The 20363-nt window shown below is 37.2% G+C and overlaps 1 protein-coding gene and 1 long non-coding RNA gene across 2 annotated transcripts in view; one reads left to right on the top strand and one right to left on the bottom strand.

Annotated features, from left to right (window-relative positions):
- The window catches only part of LOC105200916 (neurogenic protein mastermind), a 242773-nt gene that overhangs the window by 74032 nt on the left and 148378 nt on the right, over positions 1 to 20363 (top strand).
- LOC120356948 lies at positions 4052 to 5976 on the bottom strand. The gene is made up of 2 exons (XR_005574150.1): positions 5422 to 5976; positions 4052 to 5361 (listed from the first exon to the last, which is right to left on the bottom strand). It is a non-coding gene; the product is annotated as an uncharacterized LOC120356948 (long non-coding RNA).

Genomic DNA, 20363 nt, shown 5'->3' with positions numbered 1-20363 from the left:
TGCATCCTACAAATATTTCACGAGAGTGCGCGATGATAGTTTGGCAGATGGCCTGCCATTTTTCCCGGCCGATCCAGCTTGTTATCTTCGTTTCCCGAAAATGCCTGGAAACTCTCAGGTTGCCGAGAAATTTATGGCCGCCAGTCAGAGATTGTAACGGAGTGCACGGCGACGATTAATTACTCCGAATATTGGCTTTTGACCGGTATCGAAATAAACATGTTCCGCGCACACGGCCGCGGAAGATTTCTCGAAGAATCAAATATTATATATCGCACAATGGTGTCGTACTATATTTGCAATGGAAAAAATGTTTAATAGAAGATGTGAAAATGTTTTTTTACGATGAAAAATCGACGTCTCCAGCGCTGTCTGGTTTCAAAATATTTAATTACATGTATTCAAACTGTTGAGACGAAACAGAGGATGTCGCTAATACACATTGAAGAAAGAAAATCTGATAATAAGATGTCAAGCTTAAATGATAGTTCAAGTAACTTCAATTAAGCGTTTGGTTATAATCAAAACTAATAATTATTACCAAAATGGTTTGGTAATAATTATATATATCAACTGAATCGTTTGTTAATAATTGTTAGTTTTGATTGTAGTAATAAAAGTTAGTAATTATTACCAGTAATTGTTATATTAATAATTTAGTGATAATCAGTAATAATAATTTGTTAATAATTACTAATATTGGTTATATGCTGAACTGTTTGGTAATAATTACTGGTTTTGATAATATTACTCGAACATTTGATTGCAATTATTTCACCAAAGTTTAGTAATTATCATCTAGACTTGATTATAATTATTACCAGAATTTTCTTTTAATACAGTTGGTACAAGTTCTGCGATTAAATCCGACTTCATTTTGCGCGTCTTAGTGAAGGTATTCGCGAATATATTCCCGAGTGCCTGCGCAATAGTGCACATTTTATGGCGGGTCGTAAGCCGCCTGCATCACCTACGAAATATTAGACTTGACGGATGCATTTTCATAATGTGATCTCCGCTGCATCGCACAGTGAAGATGCGCCAGAGATGCACCATCGGATGGATATTTTATGAAGTTACTTGTGGTTTTTACAGCATCGTACTGTAAACACGGTCCTTTCGGTCATTCCTATAATAAAAAATAAGTCTTACCGAAATGGCGATCTGTCTATCGGTCGCCGTTACCGTATTTTTTTTGTTATACATTCCATATCAGCATTCCAATTACGATGAACTGAAATATACCTTTATTTTTAACATTGAGTCGAACAGGAATTTAAGATTTAAACGGGTTAAGGATGTAGTATATGTGTTAAAAAAAAATGATAGATCGTTTATATTGCATTTAAAAATGGTATAAAAAGCTTGGTAGAGCAATTTTCTATACACATAGATCAAAAATCATACTTTTCCCTCTCTCAAGAAAGATTTCTAATAACAAGACTAAAAATATTATTGATGCACTTAATCTTATTGCAACCTTGTACAATAGAAAAATAAAGATGAGGTTTATTCTCCTCCATCGAATTAATTATATTATAAGATTGACTTATTATTTTGAGACAAAAGTAATACCTATAAATTTCAGCTTTATTTTTACATTTAGCGTAAAAATTTGCTTAATGTTACAATGCACAATGATTAATCGCTTCGTAGTTTGACATATGTCGATAGAAGACTGTGCGATCAAGCGCTCTCTTATATAATAAGAAAGATTCACATGCGATGCATTATAATTAATGCATCCACGGAAACTCGGTATCTTTTGCTTACGTACAACGTTAGTTCTTATAGATCTAATGGATCATTTAGCTATGAGATATTTTTGATACTTATAAAGTGAACAGTTTCCTTATGAGACCTTTGCAATATTTTATAAGGAAAAATATTCTTCAAATTTTCCTCACAATCAGATCAATCTATCGTTAAATTAAAAATATTATGAGATTCACTCCGAATTTCCATTGTCTATCTAATCTAAATCTGTCTGAGAAAATTAATAAGATAACACCAAGATCATTTTAGTCTAGATTTAAGAAATTTTTATTTAAGACTCTAATATTCTTTTCCCAATGATAATTATGATTATTTCGATATCAATTTTATTTTATGATTTACGTAGAAGAGTAAAAACATTAAATTCAGAAATCTTTTTTGCGAGTCTTATCAGCGAATTCAAGATAATTTATATAAAATTTCATTGCGATGCAGAGATTAAGTATTACATAAACAAAATTTATTAATTTTCTTATTACAATTAGAACAATCGATCTCAGTTTCATATACCTAATGTTATTCACATAACTTTTATATACAATTGACTTAAAGTATTAATATTAATACTTATCCAATTTCAATTTATCTGAGAAAAATTGTTCAAGTGATACATCTTTAAATCGATTCGTTCAAATGTATCGGAAAGAAAATTACTTTTGATATCATCCGCATGGTCTCGCACGAAGGGAACGTGCATTATGGCAAACGCATGAAAATATGCGTGACGAGACGTAAATTTTGCTACTTTATCTCGCTCGCAGTGGATGCTCTCGACGCTGCATGCGCTTCTTCGATCCCGTCGCGAAAATAAATGCGACTCGGCGACGCGACGCGAGCGCGGCGACAGTTTCGGCTAGTAAATATGATTTATCCGGAGCACTCCGCGCGCGCAGAGGCGAGCTGCGCATAAACGGCTCGTAAAGTGCAGCGCGATCCCCGGGCAGCTGCGCGAGTAATCTGATAATGCAGGTGCTACGAGCCGACGACGTGAGTGACGGTATTAACATGCTGAAATTACGGTTAACGTCGCACATTACCGTCGATCTTAGCGTTGCCTCGCTCGATGCGTGCTCTCCCCCATCGGTGTCCCTCCTCTCGAAAAGTGCCAACGTAAAAATATCAATGTTACGACCAGCTAAGGTTTTCAGCAAAGCGATTTGTATTGCCAATTTATATTCGCGTTACTACTTGTCCTTTTTTTTATTATTTCCATCCGTAATCTGCGGAAGTCGTTCGCAGTCAAGGGCACCGTCGAAACCGTCGTCCGAGGTCAGGAGTTCAGACGTACAGAACGATACGTTTACACCGGCCCACCTGCCGATGCACCTTAATCGCGTCATTAGAACTTGTCGTTAGACGACGAACCGTCCGCGCGATTTAATATTTTAACGAGCGACGCAGTTTACGATGACGATTTCACGTTTCACGGGGCGATCGTCCGTTCGTTCTCCGGTCATCCGGCCGATTTTCGCTTGCATTGTCGCCGAAGGCCCTTAAGTAGTGATTCAGTCGCACCCGATACTTAGATATTCCATCTTGCGGTTACGAGGATTGGTCGTGCGGCGCGACCGATATAATGTACAATGATAAAAAGCATTTCCAGCGCACACGGATATACGATGACGCACGAATGTCTTTGTGAGAAATATTCTGAAAATTCAGACGGGAGGTGAGAGCAGAACCTTTCTCTCGTGATTCCGCAGTTCGCTATGCGCACAGAAGAACGGCGACGACGAGGACACCCAAAATAAAAATGTTAAAGCTCGCTCAATTTCGATGCCGAATCGTTACGGAATTCTGCTGTTTGCCTCGCCGGTTTTCGCTATAGTCCCTCTTTCAATTTTCATTATCGCAGTTTGTTTTTGGATTTGATCTGTTGTCCAGTCAGAAGCACGTACATCCGCGAGTTTTATTGTCCGACGTGGAATTATTTTCTTTCTACCGTTGGACGTTCTACGTACCAACCGAAATCGAAATGCAGACTCTTTCGCGAGCATTCGCGTTAAACTTCGGAGATTGTCTAGTGATATTCCTTGAAAACTAAAAAAAAGGATTTAATTTTTCAATTTTGATAAAATAATTAATGATATAATTAAAATTATATATATTATAAAGTTGTGTGAGAGAGAGAGAGAGAGAGAGAGAGAGAGAGAGAGAGAAAGGGGAAAGGGATAAATGAGACTTAAAACAGAGGATTTTGTAGGAATTATATTAAACAACAAATTTTGATTATCTTTTTGTTTTTTAACAATTAAGAAGAGTCTTCTAAAGGAGCTTTTTTTTTACGCAGAAGAAAAGAACATTCTTATTTTGTGAATATCTTTATTTTCGAAATGAGATTATACATATAGCATTAAACAGATGTTATTACCGTTCGAACTTTTTTAACTTTACATTTTTTTTTAAACAACTAAAAATATATAGAATCATTCAAGTATTGAAAAACAGAAAACTTGTAAATCAATGTTATTTAAATTTGATCTTTGTAGAATCTTCTTGAATCACAATGTACAATTTCTAAAAAAGTTCTCTCTAGTATGCTCCCATAATAAAGAACTTAGTCATATTTTTAAAATAAGTTTATGATTAACATATAAGTATTTCTGAACTTTTTTAATTTTTTTGACCTTATAGATTTCTTTAAATAATTTTGTAAAATAGCATTGAGTCTTATTCTTAGAAGAAGAGTTTTAAATAATTTAATCAAACAAAATGTAAGAATTTTGAAAAACTATATTCATAAGATAGGATGGAGTTTTAAGAACATTTTGAAATAAAAAAAAAAATAAAGTTTGATCGTATCGTTTTTGTGTAAGAGTATGTAATGCTCATGAATTATATAATTCTCTTTAAATATGACATTACACAAATGAAATCGTGGCAACGTCATTTGTATTACATTTAAATCATTATTATAAAAAATTATTTTCAATTTTCTCCACATTAGTATTATTTATCAATATTATAAGGAAAATATCTTTAAATAACAAATTATCATTTTTATTACTTAAATTTTGTTCATTATTTATTATTTTGACAAGAGGAATTCCAAAAGGATCTTTTGTTAAGACAGAAAAGTTGCAATAGAAAACGTGACTTTTCTCTACTTTTTTTTTAAATAATTATCGTTTATGTTGCTTAACATTTATTTATTATTTATTATTACCGTCTTAAATTTGACCTTTGTAAAATCTTGATTCTCGACGTATGGCTAGATAAAGACCAATGTTTCGTGCAGTTTTATTTAGACGATTTTTATAAAAATGCAGTTAATTATTGCTTGTAATACAACAGACGTAACAGTATAAACGGGTTGTGTCCTGTTACATCATGTCGTACCATTTTCCGCAGGACCTTCAATTTTCAATGTAGGACAGTGAAAGAACCGCCGCCACGGTATGTGTTCGGCTTATATAGATCGCGCCTATGTACTTGCCGTGGCTGCAGGCGCAACGCCAAGTTGAGAAGAGTGGAGGCTACGCTTATGTACATCCACTGCGTAGCGAGGTATATGGATGGTCTCTCTCTCTTCTTCTTCTCCTCTCTCTCTCTCTCTCTCTCTCTCTCTCTCATGTTCGTAGGCGCCTACATAGTTGCAGATCGATATATACGTAGGTATATGCATCTGCCTTCTAACCTACCTACCTTCGCGAGGCCGCCGATATATAGAGCGAAAATCGTTTCGTCGAGCAAGAAAAGCCGAAAGCCGGGTTGCCTGCTCGTAGGATCCGTGTTGAGGACCGAGGAGCGAGTTTCGACGCGCGCTTCTTTTATATCATTATTTCGTGAGAAAATTTATAAGAATCGCATCTCCGATATTCCCGTTCCCGCTCTCGAGATCCGCCGTCTCTCCTCGCCTTCTGGTGGCTATTTCCGGCGTGGGGGAGTCGTCGCGATCGCTTTTGCTCGTTTTCGCGCGGATTATTCGCGCCCACGCCGCGAGTGACGACTTTGCGCGAATCCACGTGGTCGAGCCGCGGCGCGTCGCGCCTAATTGCGAGAGCAGCGCGCCGGATCGAATCGCCTCCAGCAGCGGCAAACTATCGACTGTTTCGGGGTAGGGGAGAGGGACGAGAGTTCCCCGTACCGGGAGGATCGATGCGCGTGTGCGTGGCGTGTGTGTGCGTCTCGGGGGGTACCAAGTGCGGATTCGGTGCGCACGTCACCTGCAATTAGGCGAGTCGTCGCCGCCGCCGCCGTTGCCGCGTCGCCGCCGCCGCCGTTGCCGCCGCATCGTGCACACACGCGCGGCATATCCTCCACCCTGTGTTTCAGCGCGATGCGCGCTGCTTAGCTCAGCCTGGCCCCGATGGGCAATTTTCGGGCTTTGTCATGGTAATTTTTCGCTTGACCAAAATAACAACGACCAGCGCGCGGCACGGCGCGATCACGGAGGAGGATGACGAGGAGCGGGCACGGCACGAAATTTCTAGGCACGATCGATCCAATTTCTTCGCGGTCCCTCCCGAATTGCCGGCCTGGTCTCGGGGGATGAGATAAGAAAATCACGATGCTTTGCCACAGACCGTGCATAATTCCGCGAAGCGACGACGTCTGCCGTTCTGGATTTGCTTCTATATAGTCTGAAACACCATAATTTTAAGTTTCACTATTTACCATATATGTGCGAAATGTACCGCTCGTCTCTGTTTGAATCAAACTTATTATTAAACACTTGATCGATGCGAGTAGACGCTTATACATCGGGCGACGGGAATTTTCGACGTTCGCCGCCGGTTCCAGGCGCGAATAATCGAATCCAGCGGAACGTCCCTCGTTTCTCTCCGCTCCCCGTATATTGGATTCTTCTGCTAAACCGAGAGAATGGAACACCGGCAATTTTTCAGTTCGAATTCGGTCTTAAATTGCGTTTGCGTCATCGCACGTCGAAATCCGCACGTACGCGGCTCATTGTTCGTCCGTTCGATCGACGCTCCCGGAACGGTATAGGTATCGAGCGAAATGCAAAATAGTGCCATCGCCGCCGGTAGTCTCGCGCGCACGTGAGAGAGCAATGGCGGAGAGCCCCGTTCCTCCTTTTTTCGCTACGCTCGCGCTATATACCTGTATGTATCGTGCCGCCTACACGCGCGGACCTCGCCTCGATAACACCTGGCGCGAAAATGTATTCGGCGCGGTGGCCGTCGACGTCGTTCGAAGCCTCGGCTCGATAGGATCGATAGACGCTACCAGAAACGCCAGAGAGAGAGAGAGAGAGAGAGAGAGAGGGAAGGGTGGAAGAGGGAGAGACAGAGAGAGAGAGAAAGAGAGCCGGCCGGCTGGCCTCTCCGCGTCCGCGCTGGGGTCGCCCGGAAACTGCCTCTGCGATTCCGCCTCTGCGAGACCGTCCCGCATATACACATGCACATATACACGCTTACACCTGCACGCGCATGTACACGTGCTACTGCTGCTGCTGCTGCTGCTGCTGCTGCTGCTGCTACTGCTACTGCTAGCTAGCTAGCTAGCTAGTAGTGCATGGCAAAAGGGTAAAACGAAATTTATCCTCCGCACTGACTCCCGAGCTCGTTGGATTTCCTTCCGTGCATTGCGCGCACCTTTCTCACTGTCCTCCATAACGCGATTTTCGAATTCTCTGCTAGTTTTCTTTTCCTCGGGAAAAAAATTGTTAATTTGATGACATTAAAATGATACGATTTCAATATTTGAGATATCTTTGCGATATGCATTTCTCTATATTTTTTGAAGCTTCAATTTATTGAAATATTTTTCCTGTTTTTCTTTTTTGATTCTCAAATAAGTCACTGGACAAAAAATTGACTATTTCCGCAATCGGTTAATGTCGCAGTGCTAACACCGCAAGTTACCATAATTGCGCTCGATCAAAATGTGTCCTTTAATCGATCTAGCCCAGGGAACGTAATCGTCCCTGGCGATATCCCACGCCTACTTATCGTGTTTCACAAAGGTGCGCAACCGCGATTTGGAAATGCGAGAGGAGGTGCCGGTCCACTGTCCGTGCCGGTTCGGTAATGTAACCGTTTAATCGATGCTAAGTAAGTGGGTAGAGTCGAAGGAGGAAGCTGACGAAACTCATGGAAATGAGGGACTCACCTACTTTTGGAGCAAACAATATGCGGTCGGCTCGCTGGCGTACGCCGCAACCAGACGCCGAAAATATAAGGCCCTCTCTTCTCGCTACTCGCTTTTTTTTATTTATATTTACAATCACCGAATATATGTGTACGTGAAAGTGATTAATTGGCATTTTTTATGAAAGCATCGATATTGTTGCAGAACAGTTGCATATGCTGAAAAAATGAATAAAAGCAATGGAAACTTAAAATTAAATGTAACATGTGTACTTGAACTACTGGACTGCATAAAATAAAGGCAATTTATTTTATTGAAAATGTATATAACGTTACACGAAAGTATCACTAAGATCTAGCTGTGACGATATCGTCTTTAATTAATTTAATTTATTTTACTTTTTAATACAGTTTAAAAAGAAATAAAATAAATTAAGTTGACCTTATCTAGTCCACGTATTTTATTCACTGATACTTTCATATAATTTTTCTAATTAGAAATTAGAAATTACAGTTGTTGCATTATAAAAATATTAATGTAATAGCATTTTTGAAATATATGTGGTACGTAGCTCGCGTTTCACATTTTTCCAAAATTTATCAGATTGAAAAAGATTTCTTGTGTGTGCGTAGATTTGAGCAAATTACTAGGCAGCACCAGCTCTTACGATGAATCTGCTTTTCTAAAAAAAGAAAAAAAAGAAAAACTGATTTGTAGCGTAACTAGCGATGCCGGAGAACGCGAATTCGATTACACGAAACACTCGACTCGCCTTTTACGTTACGTTACGTTACGTTACGTTGCGTTGCGTTGCGTTATGTTACGGTGAGCGGTAGACGAGTCCGCGCGGATCGCGTTGCAACGGTGCTACGGGACTTCGGAGAGCGACCCGTGCCGCCGGTGCAACGGTGACACGTAGCGAGACCCGCGTACCACACCGCCACGACGAGATCAAAAGGTGCGTACAACGGCACACGCCTCTCACTATTGCGAAAGCCGCGTGTCGTGTTGTACTCTCTGCTACGAGCTGTTGCTCTCAGCTACGAGCCGAGCGCGACGCGCTATCGGAACATGCGGCTCGGGTGAAAAAAGCTGCTCTCATCACGACAGACGATTCTCTGTTTAGTCACGCGAGCGCGTTTTCCATTCCTGCGAACGTTACATTTATCTGCGAGTTTCGCCGATTTCATCTCGATTGGTATTTGAATTTCATGTGTCCGTTCTCCAATCCTGAATTTGTGAAAAAGTAGGAATGAGTAAATATGTAAATGTATATAGACAAATTAAGAAAGAGAGAGAGAGAGAGAGAGAGAGAGAAGATTGAAGAATCTGTAGAATCGATTTATTTCAACAATAATGCAATTGCTCGTATTCACAAAATAATAAGTAAAGGCGGAATCTTTAGACCAAGTAAAACGAGCAAGTTATATGTGTAAGATCTTGAAATAAAACGATTTATTTCATTAGTCCAAAACAATCGAACTTTTTGATCTAGTCTTGATCCTCTCATCAGCTGTTTAAATTAAATTAGTGTCGTCAATGCAATGCAATTATTACAAATGAGAAGTTTTATATTTTTTCCTTATGGTGTCGCACATTTTTTTCTTTTTCCGCAATAAATTCGGCTGATGGTTCGTTCCTTTACGAAAATTGCCGTGTTCGAAAAGCTAGCTTTTTTGGCGATTTATTTCAATTTGCCAGGAAAAAGCACATACAGACACACATCCGTTCATTCCTTAATATGTATTACAAAGTTGTAAATAATAAATTATATGAATTAAGAAAATACAGTAATACTAATCATTTGTAATAAAATTTTTGAATAAACTACGGAAAAATAATAATGCAAATGTGAGTGGCGAAAAAATTGAACCGACTGAATTTGAACTCGGGACTGAATTGATCCCTCGTTTCTCATTTCTAGCACTTAGGGCGCTACACCACGGCCATCATAGTTATTCCGGTCATATACTTAATCGGCCGTACATAAACTGGAAGTATGCAATTGTGATAACTTATTTGTAGTAAAAGTCTATATAAGTATGTAATTATAGTTGACGTACTATTTCACTATTTTACTATAAACTAATAATTGCGCAAATATTGTTGCGCATAGTGGTGTACAAATTACTTTATAGCTGTTGCAGCTAAAACTTTAGTTGCAATAATTATAAAATAGTTTGTTGAACTATGTACATTAATTCTACATATAAGACTTTTATAATTGCCACTACTATTCTTCTCTGACAATGAGTGTAGAGTCCTATCTTATTTTTAAACGTACCTAGCACAGATCTATTGTCGTATAAACTTATAATTTGTTATTATATTATTATATTATTAACATTACAAAAATCCTGTCCTAATGTTACAAAAACTCTGTCCTTGTTCTTATTATCTTTTCTTGAACAGTTTGTATGTATGTGTGTGTATGTATTTAAAATCATTATAAAGTGAAAAAATTATTATATATGTATGTGTATACATACATAATCATTCTATTTTAATTTTATCGTAGTAAACATAAAAAACAAATCCATGTGTTTTACTGTGTAAACGCATATTCTTTTTACACAATTAAACTTGATAAAATTATTACTTTACTTACTCGTTAATAGAGACGTCATTATGCAAAAATGCTTAACAGGAAGGAGCTCAGCACGGAAGTCTCTTCGATCTTCTATTTTTATACCTATAGCAAGATATCGCATGCTTACAGCACCGACTCAGAGGAAAACCGCGATTAATAAAACAATTACACGCCGTCGGTCTCGTTACTTCATTGCATGTTTACCACACTTTCACCCTCTCACCTCTCGATGCGGGTCAGTGATACATCCCGCGTTTTCTTTTTTGCGCCATTCCGGAGAATCGGTAATTTTTTCGTTTTAAGCCCCGTCGAAATATAAGCGTGTACTTTGGTAAAAATATTCTCCGGTGAAAACAGTCTTGCCGAGCGTGTGCCACAATACTTTTTGTCCTGACGTCGACGTTACGATCAGTATAATCTTCTTAGAACGTGAACGCGGCTTTCGCTAATAACTCGTTATTGAGAATGGCAACACGGGTCTCAAAGTGAAGAGAAAAGAGCGACTTTCCGCACTCGTCCCGGGCAGCATCGACAATGGATCTTTCACTTCCGCCGTTGCCTCAGAAAGAAAGTATAGGCACGCATTGACGCGGTCGTTTTCGAAGTAGAGAACAAACGGTAGAGCTTATTACGTTACCCTGCTGTCGCATAGAAAACACGCAATTTACTTGACATATTTTGTACACGCGTTTTTAGGCATCTTCTCTGCGCACGACTGAATTGTTTGCGTTTAAGTTTAATTTCAGTTTACTTTTGCAGGTATGAAAAAATTCTTTAGTGAATCTTGTATACACGTTAACATCTATTGATGTATTTGTTTGGTTGTTGATTGAAAAAAGTATATAAATGTTAAGTGTAAGGTATATATTGCATTTACATTGTAAATAATACATTTTTTATCAATATAGCGTTACAGAAACATTTTTCAACATTATTTATAACATTTAGCGCAAATATGATAGCAATTCCTCGCATTTCAGCTTAAAATTATTGCTTAAATTTTAACTTTTTTTTTTAATAAGTTTATAAAATTTTTTCAATATAAACGAGAATTGATTAAAAGTAAAGAAAAACTAAAAATTTACTGTTATAAAACAGTCATTTTATACATAATAATGTCATTCTTGACACGAAGCAATTTTCCAAAATGTCCTGGATAAAAGGCATGTGCACAAACTGAGCCATCAACGCACTAGGCATGTTCTCTAGATATGTTTCGTAAGAAAAGCATAGATATCATTTTTAGCTAGATGTTGATAGTATTTGAAAGAAAAGAAATTTACTAAACATTTTTGTCTGATTGTGTAAAGAATGTTAATTTTCTCAGAAAGATATTTGAATTGCTCTCGGAAAATCAACAATTTACGCCATAATAAACGTGCATCTTCAATCTTGCTAGTGTACGTAAGGATTAAAGAGTTTAAATTAGTAATAATCACGTTTGACAAGTTGTTCTTTACATTACACGTTTATAAATAATAATAGATGAGAGAAACAGGAGAAAAAGAGAAACAAGAGCCAAGACTAGTTAATCGACATCGATGTAATCTAAAAGTGAAACGTCGTGAATTTATTCCCGCAGAGATGACTGATCCGCACAATCATTTAGACTTAGCACACCCGAATTCAACACACTTCCGGATGCTCACATCTATATGTCACAGGTTCAAGCACTTTTGTGAATAATGTGCAATAAATAGTTGAAGCAAAATATAATCTAAAACCAGGAGCAAGAATAATTGAAATCTAAATGCATGTATATCAAAATATTTTATTAAATTGTTTATCAAGATTGTTTATTAAATATATTTAAGCGTTAAATATTATATATGTTTATTACATTGTTTATTAAATGTATGTTCCCCGATAGAACATTATTTAATCAATTATATGACGAAATCTTGCATAAAAATTATAATCTGCAATTATGTAAGTATATTTACAGAAATAGATGTAGAAGTAATAACCTTTTATAAAATATTGATAACTGTTTGCAAATTAATTTTGAAATAGTATTTCGATTTAAAACCTTAACAATATAGCGGAATCATCCAAGTGATATATTTACAAAATTAAATTTGACAAGAAGATGGTCAATAAACAAGAAAAATATTGCAGTTGCATTATGTATTATATAAAATATTTTGAAATTTAATATTAATTTATATACATGCTTACAAAAATGCACAATTATTTTTAAATTATAATAAAAAAATATTAAATATTAAATGTAATACAATATAAAATGTTATGCAATCAGTATAGCAAAATTTTAAAGAATTAAATGGTTTTTTACATAATTGTAAAATATTTATAATTCAAATTTGAATTTATGTAATGTTTGATAAATATTATTCAAAAATTTTATTTCGACAAAATTGCTGCGTTACGACGCGGCGTATCATCTTAATGCAATTATTGTAAAATTTTTGTAAATTTATGATGCCATTATTATACAATATTTACACAATCGGGGTTGTTAAATTTGATTGAAACGTTCATTAAAAAATAAAAATAAATTTCTATGTTTACATGTACAAGTCGAGTTCGACGATCGCGGAGGAGATTCGGATGGAGGGACGGAGATTTCGATTGTGTCGAATGAGCGTACCTTTCTCTACCACGCGATTTCCGTTCGTCAGTCGACGGTCGACGCAACGCGCGCCTTTCATTTCGTTCTCCTCCCTCACCAGCGCTGCAGCGCGGTGCGGCGCGGCGGCGGTCTAGACTCTAGAGAACGGTCGCGTGCCCACCTCCACAATGCCACACTCGCGGAGACGAGCGTGGCCGATAAGCACTTTCCAGCTCTTAAAATTGAGACGGGAAAGTCGCGGCGATACCGAGCATTGCGCGCCCGCGCCCGCGCCCGCGCCCGCGTCGTCTCGCTTACCGAGATCGAAGGAACGGGCACGCGGGCGCTTTCGTTCAGCGCGAGACGCGCCGAGGACGGATGTGACGGATTACTTACGCGGAGGCGTTCGCTGACTAGTCGCGGAGGAATTCGAGAATTGATGCCTATTATGCTCTCGCGCGGCAACGAAAGCGGATACCGGCGATTGTTCGACTGCGCTTAATAACAATGATTCGTACCTTAAGAATTTATCGATGCTAAACGTTTCATCATTATATAAAGTTATATACACCAAGAGAATTTTTTTATAACTCGGTAAACGGTTTTATGATATAAAAACAATTTTGTAAAGAAAAAAGTTAAAATTTAAATTTAAAAATAGATTCAGAAATATTCCTTGAGTTTTAATAAAATTTCATAAGAATCCATGATTTTCAAGGATAAAAAGAAAATTCCTTGAAAATTCTAGGTCTTTCTGGTTTTCCTGGTAAACATCCTATATAACGAATTAATAATATAATAGTACATTCTTGCCATACTCGATTGATTTTATAACGTAGCGATTACCTAAGTAGTTTTCTATATCCCAGCTAGTTTCACCAGATCGGTACTATGAATATATGAGTCATAACTTGTCTCCATTGTACATATTGGATCTCGAATCTTTGAATGGTAGATAGGTATAGATTTCAGATCAGTAAACAATTTGCTGTAACTAGAGTTTTATTTTTACGACGCTAGTGTGTAAAAAAACAATCAGTTGACTATTCGCGGGTTATTAAATATATCGCGTTGAATGTATGTAAATGTTTCATCTTGTACATGGAAAGAATAATTTCACTGCAGCGTCTAAAAATTTAGCTAGGTACAGATCAGAAAATAATTTGATGTTGAATCATCAAAATAATTATGCCCCAACATGATAATGTTGCTGCAAACAGTTTTGACATTCTAGCGAGCAAGTTGAACACCCGATACAATTTTTTTAATGGTTCAACATAATTATTTTCAGATCACTATTTCATCAATATTGTTCTTTTTTTGTATTAAAATTTTGAGCAAGTAACGTTTACTTGTCTCAAGTTTAATTACTGTAGATGCCTAACCTTCTAGACGTCTATTTAATCTTTGATATTTATAATAATAGATTTAATATAATACACAATTATTACAGGAATTTTCGGATTATTTTATTTGTTGTTACAACGTAGCTGCATATCTGCAGTTCAATATCATTCGGGGAGAAAAAGAAAGAGATTGGGTCTAGTCGCGACTTTACAAACTCGACTTGGCGTGTTCACGTGCGATCAGTCCGCACCCTCGTGCCGCGGAATTCCACCTGGAATTCGTCCTCCGCTTGTCCTGGAGAAAGTGAAACGCCCGTTTGCCACGAGACGAAATAAGCAGGCGAAAGATGCCGACGACAATGACAATGGGCACTTCGTACCACTTCGTACCAGACGCGCTGCTTAAAGAGGAAGAGTGCCGCTGGATAAATACGGACATTGCGATACGGAGTGTGGGGAACAGTACGGAGTACTACAAGTCATCCACCTTACGCGCGTAGGTCCACGTGAAAGTTTTCGATCTTGTTGAACTCGGGTCGCCTTTTTCGGAAAAAAAAAGAAAAAAAACTGGGAATTGTTTAATATTACGCGAAATACGTCACATACATTGGATACATTGGAAAAAAGAAATTGGTAATAGCTACCCAATGTTGAATGAAATTGTACCAATTAAATATTCGATTAATATAACCAAAATTTATTTTACTTTTCAATATATGTTAACTAACCGCCACGAACCCAATAATAACGTGTTTGGTAATATTTAATAATGTTTGATTAATATAACAAAAAAATAATTTTACATTTTTTTTATGTTTAGTAAATATTACCAAGTATAATACAAAGTTGAATAAAAATTCAAAGTATTTTTAAATGAAATTCAAAAACAGTGTTTAAATACTTATACACAGATTTTTTAACTATATATTTTAATTAATCTCTACGAACTTTTGTTCCCACTTGATAATATAAACTAACTGTTTAGTAATATTTAATAATATGTGATTAAATAAATCTATGCACTAATATCTAAATATTATATGTCTTTGAATTTTATTTAAACGATATGAATTTTTGTTTTAATCTTATATTTGGTAATATTTACTAAATATTTGAGGAAGTAAAATTATTTTTCCTTGTATTAGCCGAATATTTAATTGGTATTAGGTTACTCAACATTTGGTAACAATTATCAAACTTTTTCTCAATATATGTGCGAATGAATTACAGATAGTTTCAACAGTTGACCCTTAAATCAATAATTACATTACTCGCATAGCTTTCTTAATTATTCGCGTGGGGTGTTTTTAGGATATCCCAACATTATATCTTGATTTTTCTCTTTGATTTACAATTACAAAGATTAATAATATTTTGTGACATCCGTGTAATGAAAGTAAAAGCAAACATTTTTTTGTAATTGTTAAACAACTTGAGCTAAATATAATAAAATGCAGTTTTAGTCAATAAATATAGCGAGTCGTGTAAGGCTGTGATGTCCTGAAAATCCCATGAGAGTAATTAGGGTTAGCGAAATTTTACGCATTTATTTTTATTACAAGATTAGGTTTGCGTATAAATATAGAAAAAAAAATTAGAGAATCCCTGAGGGTGCTTCTCTATGCACTTGACTCAAGTAAGACTAGGTTGAAATATATCGATCGCCGGCATCTAAAATATTTACAGGGCGCATCACGCAGGGTATAGGTACATATCGCGCGTGTCGCGGTAATCTCATCATTATGCAACCTGCTGCGAGGCGGTCTATAATAATTTTTGCGATTGCACGTTTCTGCAACGATGTTTCGTATCACAACTTATCGTGCGTAAATGGTAATTATTAGACAAAGCCCGTGTTTGGTGAATCTGCAAGTTGTTCGCTCGATCGGCGTTCGGTTTCGCAACGATACTGCGGAGCCGAGCGAATCGAGGGGAATTCGCATCTCGAATTAGAGTTTGCGTGTATATGCACGGCTCTCGGGTTACCTACTCGGCGATCTTGTGTCATGACTTTTGCACAATGTATGAACCGATTGCGCGTGTCATACGGTACGCGCGCGGCGAAATTATACGCAGTGTGTCCCCGTTGAATCGATAAACGCACACCGCGCGACTAGCGTTATCGGTTGTTACACTGGCCGATCGCGATCGCGTTAAGCCGTGTCCACGCTTCGACTGAAATCAGTCTCTAGTGTAAACAGTACTGTAAGGAGAATTAAGACGAATTTATCAGCAAGACCGGTTTTATATTAAATATTTATATCAAATTTACCTTATTTAAATTATTTTTTGATTCGATATAAGGAACTTTAATATAACGAATCTTTTGGATACAAGAAGTATGGAGCTACGAAATGTGTTGAAAAATAGCAGCAAATTTACGATTTTTCTATAAATATTAATAACAAAATTTCTATTGTTCTTAACATGTTGAGTTCAATGAAGGATAATGATAATGTTACACAAAATTTCATTATTTGTAAACTTTTTTAATTAAACTATCTGAAATGTCTAAAAAATTGTGCGGACCGTTTTAATAAACACCTCGATCTCGATTTTAATTTTGACGATGGTTCTTGGACGAATTTCTAGTCCATCGCTTTCAGGAGAAAATCTAGAGAAGAAGAAAATATGTTTTCTCAACGGAATTTCCTGCGACTCGCAATTTTTTAAATACCTTTTGCTCTCCATCGAACCTATTTCTATTTCGATGAGCATCCATGTGCGTTAATTTACCTGTCTAGCCGCAAGTTATACGCGTGCTAACGAGACTCGCCCTGTGCGCTTAGGCATAATTTCAGCCGCGTCGTTGACGCAATGGCGACTGGCACAACGGCGAGATATACAGCGAGATTTACGCAATAATAGTCAGTCAGGACAGCCAAGTTTCAGCGCCAGGTCGTTCGGGTTGCCGGGTAAGATCGCCGTTACCCAGCGCCGCCGGCATAAATCACGAATCTGATCGCCATTCATGAGGAAAGGCACTAGGTGCGTCCAGCACCTGATCAACATAGGGCAACGCATGCCGCTCTACCTGTCATTAGCCGGGATCGTGTCGTCGCGTAGGCAATGCGATAAGGCAGGTTGCATAACGAGAGCACGCGCTTGAGCGCATACTCCGCGCATTTGTAAAGAGCGAACCTCCACGCGCGCATTAGCATACGTTATAACCGCGATCGCGGTCGTGATCGCGCAAAATGTAACCGATCGTCATTTGCGAAATGGCCATTCTTCCCTGAAACAAAACAATGATGATGTGTTTGCTCGCTGCTCGTTAATGTCCCGATAAGCTCGCGCGACCGGCTATTAAGCCGGTACAAATTAAAACATTTCTTCAGCGAACAATCGCCGACTCCGGCTGTATAAGGACCGATAATTATCGAATTATTAAATCGTGAATACAACCGCCACCCACGAGTGCTCGGATGTAATGAGATATTCGTCCTACGCGGGCATCCGGTATTCCGTGAACGACTATTGCGGCGACTATCATAATTTATTTTATGCGGTTCTCCAAATTAGCCATATCTAATTAAATGAATCAGTAGTGATACTTGAACGCGATAGAATGCCATTGTTTCATTAATATCAAGCTTACTTGCACTTGCTTAGCTATTGGTGCTTTGTTCACTACACACATACGGTGTCTATCTAAAACATTCACGAACATTATCTTTATAATATTTTGGAGCTTACTTGCAACTTGTGTGTTGTCTGCTTTTGAAATACTCTCCTCGATTGATACGCTTCTTTCAACATCGCGTTGTTAGAAGAGACTTGTCAACTAGAAAGGAGTATGTTTAAGGAGATCACAACTCAAACAAGGTTTTACAAGCCATGACGGTACAGCGTCGAATAATAATTTTGGTCCAAGAGCAACCGATTGACCCAGCACTCGGCCGGTCGTAAAGCCAGTGCTAGGCGTAGCATTGGGTAGTACAATCGGCAACCGACACTGGTCCAGTGCTGACTCATTTTACTGGCCCAGTACCGAGCCTATCGTAAAATCAATACTGGGTCAGTCAAATTTGCCAGCCAGTGTTGGTTGCTCACAGTTCCGAAGTTATCTGATGCTGCGCCAATGCTGGGCCGGTTATTTGCCAGTAAATTCTTTATGAGAAGGCTGAATAATTTGTAAGCTTTAAAAAAAAATTGTTAAGAGAAAGATCGGAAATTTTTTGGACATACTCCATGAATTTTATTACATACATAATACATGTTTGTTGAGCCAGCACAGTTACTGCAGCACAATGAAATAAAATCAGGAGTGGCGTAATACATTAAGCTAATTAAGTACGATATGGGGGCGCCCATTTTTTAAGGGTGCTTAACGCCGCATACGTTGTACACAATTTGATTGAGGACGTTATTTTTTACATAAAAAGAACAATTGGATATTTAACATTTGCTTGGTATAAAAATTATACAAAATTTAAATTTGATATTGAGAGGAAAAATGTATGTTTCACAAGTGATAAATAATTGAATTGAATTCTATTTAGTCTATATCAATATTCTACAATTCAAATTTATTGTCATATATTCATTTATTATTCAAATATTTAATAATTGACAGAAATTTGTATATTGAAATAATTAGTCATTCTTAGCTTCAAAATAGTTTAAGCTTGGACATTTGATTTTTAAGATATTTTGATAAGAATTTTAATTTTGATTAGATTATAAAATAATGTACTTAAATAAAACTTAATTTTGTAGTGCTAATAACGGACTTTTTTTGTAATCTATTATTGTCTATTACATATGTAGGTACAATTCCGAATATGAATAACAGTAACATGGATTTGAATAGATTAATTCTGAAAACAATACATTAAGTAGCATTCTCGATGTCTTAAATGAACTGGAACGAGTAAATGAATAAACAGGCACATTTGACGAATAAAATATCAACTTTTCAATAAGCACATTGTTTATTAACTGTATTGTTAATTATAATCTGTATTATTAATTAATATTGTGCTAATAATAATTTTTTCTATATTTATATATTCTTACATATTTTTTACTTATCTTAAATGATGTGTATGTTAGCACTTTAAATATTCAAATAATATTTAAATAATACTATATTTCACTAATTCGTAATAATTATTGTAGTCAAAAGTATTCATCGCAGCAATTAATTTAGCTACATTGTATCATATCAATTAATTTAATTAACATGTTTTTTCGAAGCTGAAATGATTCTGCGAAGGAATCTTGATCTATTCTTCAGATTTATGTTTTTTTAATGTAAATAGTTATTTTCCTAGCTATGAATTACGCTCCACTCTGTATACGTGTGACAAAAGCACAAGACTGTATCTAATTCGAATTTACGTTGTGCAGTTATTAGTTGGAGGAATGGATATCTCGCGCGTAATTGTGTAGGAAAAGTACGTGAGAGTCATACACAATTACTCGTGTAGCGTGGTTGCTGGGCGTTCTACCAAGTAGACAATCCAAGTTTCGCGAAATCTCTCGTCTGAATCACACGCGCCGGAAAACGATTATTGGCCAATGTATTCCGGCGCTTTGTATGCGCGTCGCGCGCCGAAAGGGAAAGCAACGTTATTTTCAGATGATTGTAGTCGCCTGATCCTCATTTGCGAAAGTTGGCGACGCGGTCTTAAGAGACGTCCGTCCCTCCGTAACGTTTTGTGCTTTCTCCATTCTTTCGCCTTACGTCCTACCATAAAGGCGCGCGCTTTTACAACCACTGTTTAACTGCTTCGGTTTTATAGTCGCGCAGCATTTTGCGAGGCGTCAATTTATGAAGAGACGGTTTTTATGTGAAAGGAAAGAGCAAATTCAGACGCGAAACGGTGAGAAATTAATACTGTCGTTTAGTGTTATGTTAACGTTAGTGTCGGTATACTTAAATTACAAAAGAAAATTGACTCTAGTATTATATTATCTCGGTAGCAGTTGATCAAGGATATTTTGGTTCTACAGTACCAGCTAAAAATTATCAAAATTTAAAAACTGCAGGTGTAGAATTATTCTTTCCTTTTTTAGTCAA

The sequence above is a fragment of the Solenopsis invicta genome, chromosome 2, assembly GCF_016802725.1.
Source record: "Solenopsis invicta isolate M01_SB chromosome 2, UNIL_Sinv_3.0, whole genome shotgun sequence".
Taxonomy (NCBI): Eukaryota; Metazoa; Arthropoda; class Insecta; order Hymenoptera; family Formicidae; genus Solenopsis; species Solenopsis invicta.
This window is presented reverse-complemented; position numbering and strand designations above follow the sequence as displayed.